General features: G+C 33.5%; 1 long non-coding RNA gene across 1 annotated transcript; it reads right to left on the bottom strand.

The window, feature by feature from the left end:
* Window positions 1–297: 297 nt before the first annotated feature.
* LOC106104588 lies at window positions 298–1,594 on the bottom strand. Its single transcript, XR_001225686.1, has 2 exons — window positions 1,438–1,594; window positions 298–466 (listed from the first exon to the last, which is right to left on the bottom strand). It is a non-coding gene; the product is annotated as an uncharacterized LOC106104588 (long non-coding RNA).
* Between the last annotated feature and the right edge of the window lie 1,125 nt (window positions 1,595–2,719).

The raw sequence follows: 2,719 nt of genomic DNA, 5'->3' as shown, positions 1-2,719 counted from the left end.
TTAAGCCGGTGTTTGACACAAACATTAATTTCCTGCTTCTAGCATGTTTCCTGTCTCCTACGGTAACTATAACATGCTTACAAACGTAACATTAGTTAATTTTTACTACGAGTATATTCTTTACGTGAACTTATGAAAATCGGAAGGAAAAATTATAATTTTTCCTTACTATTTGTTAATATTAAGTTAATATAAGTTACTGTTTATAATACATAAGAGTTTTTTTTTATCATAATTGCTCTGTACGATACAAAATATGAACAGTAGTAGTTGTAGTAAGAAATAAAATATTTGTAGTACAAAATGCAGAAAATATTTCTATTACTTCTTTAATGTAATTGAGTACATTTTCAAAGAGCATTTGATGTAGGAACAATTCCTAGCGATCCATGAACTGCGAATTAACATCCATTCCGTAAGACGATCCGATCCTCCCTACAAACGGGATGCCGGCCGTAACGAGACTCTGCAATTAGAATTAGCATTGCAAAGGATTCTTGTACGTTATAAGGAAATCTATAATTGTTTAATTCAAAAACTTTTCACCTAATTGATATTAATTTTTATTATCTATTGTTTCATTTTATGAAACTAATGAAACTTAAAATTTCTTATAAGTTTCTAATAGATAGTTTTTAATGGTAGAGGTAGACCAAGAAAGAGATGGATGGATTGCATGAAAGGTGACATGATCAAGAAGGAAGTGATGACAGATGTTGGAGTGCTTTGGAGGACGAAAACCCAGTGCGTCGACCTAACGGGAGTAGGATAAGGCAGGGGAGATGATGATGATGAGTTTTTCGTGATATCTACCATACCAAATAGTTAATTTTATTTCAATAGTCTTAAAAATTATGTAACAATTTAACTATGAAACGTTAGTTCACTCTATTTTCACAGTAATTGACTTTTACCGACCCAGAAAGAGCGAGATACGAGTATAAAATACAAAAGCGTACCCTATCACATCGTAATCGTAAAGGTAATAAACATAAAGGAGAAATACGATAGTTCATTTTGGCGCCCATACGGTTAGTTTTTTCGATAGCTATCGTGAGAATGAACCTTATATAAATATCCGTGTCAAAGGGTCGGATTTCTGATATTACGCTTTTAAGTGTCAACGACATTCAATGCGGACCTTTTTCCGATCGTAACCGCCTTTTGTGCCAAGGACACGCTAAAGTGTTTGGATTTTGTGTTTTCGTTGTGAATTACTTTAGTACAATTTATATGAGCACTAACTTTCGCCTGCGACTCCGTCCGCGTGGAATTTAAAAAACCTATGTGTTCTTCCAGACCGTGTTCTATACATATATGTGCCAAATATCATCGATATCTATTTAGCTGTTTAGGCTACAAACTAACAATCATACCACCAAACTTTCACTATAGTAAAACCTTTCTTTTTTGCTAATTGGAATTAAAAAATCTTACATTTTCGTATTTGTCTTTGTGATTTGTAGTTGTTTTCATGTTCTAACTACTATTGTAAGTGTTTTGGAACAATTCCAAATTTTATCCAAATTGGTTCAAAGTAATTGAATAAATCCTTCGGATCTTATACTTTAGCAAATCTAGAATAGAAATTCTACATTTTTTTTTATTTACGTAATTGTTACTCTTAGTAATACCTTGCTTTACATATTGACAGCTGACATATCTGAACGATAATATACGAGTACATTAAAAAATATTAAACTGAAAACTTTTTTGTCGCACTAATTTCCGGTGTATTAAAAAGGTATGGATATTGCAGATAATTCAATGGATACAGTTGTTGTAAAGACGGTAGAGGTAGACCTAGGAAGAGATGGATATATTGCGTGAAAGGTGATATGATCAAAATGGGAGAAATGACAGATGACGTAGATAGAAGACAGAAACCTGTTGCGACGACCCTATGGGAGAAGGATAAGAAGAAAGATGATGATGATGACAGTTGTTGTATAGTCATATACTCGTATTATAAAATTCCGGGTTGATAGCAATGTGACATATTTGAATATCGGATGGTTGTTTTGCATAACATTATAATTCATCATCATCTTCCCTGCCTTATCCTACTCCCGTAGGGTCGGCGCACCGGGTTTTCGACCTCCAAAGCATTCTATCATCCGTCATCTCAGTCATCACTCCCTTCTTGGTCATGTCACCTTTCACGCAATCCATCCATCTCTTTCTAGGTCTACCTCTACCGATGTACCCCTCCATATTCATAACTAACATCCTTCTTGTTACATGCGTTTCATCCCTTCTCATAACATGCCCATACCACTCTAACCTTTTACTCCTTATTTTCTCAACCACTGAGAAAATAAGGAGTAAACAAATTAAGTACATTATAATTATTGTCCAGTATAGTGAGCGCAGTTTATGGTTTAGTAAGTTGAGAGCATAGTATAAAAGCAAAGTATTTGCCGTAATATCAGTAGTAGATTACACTTATAATAAGTATTAGGTATAAAAACATAAGTATTTTATGTGATATCAGTTCTCAATCATCAAAAGTTCATCTTGTTTTGAATTAAGAGAGTTGGTTTCATTTCGATGCTATGTAAAATATTTGATTTCAAAACGTGGAAACGGTACTCTTGTAAATTAATAGGATTGAAAAATATGAAATGCATTTTAATCGCTGAGAGGAAATTCAATTAAAAACCTGACTGAGCTAAAAATCTGTAAGCCACATGACTGCCATTACAATTTATTCGTGTCT

The sequence above is a fragment of the Papilio polytes genome, unplaced genomic scaffold (assembly GCF_000836215.1).
Source record: "Papilio polytes unplaced genomic scaffold, Ppol_1.0 DF823510.1, whole genome shotgun sequence".
In the NCBI taxonomy this organism is placed as follows: domain Eukaryota; kingdom Metazoa; phylum Arthropoda; class Insecta; order Lepidoptera; family Papilionidae; genus Papilio; species Papilio polytes.
This window is presented reverse-complemented; position numbering and strand designations above follow the sequence as displayed.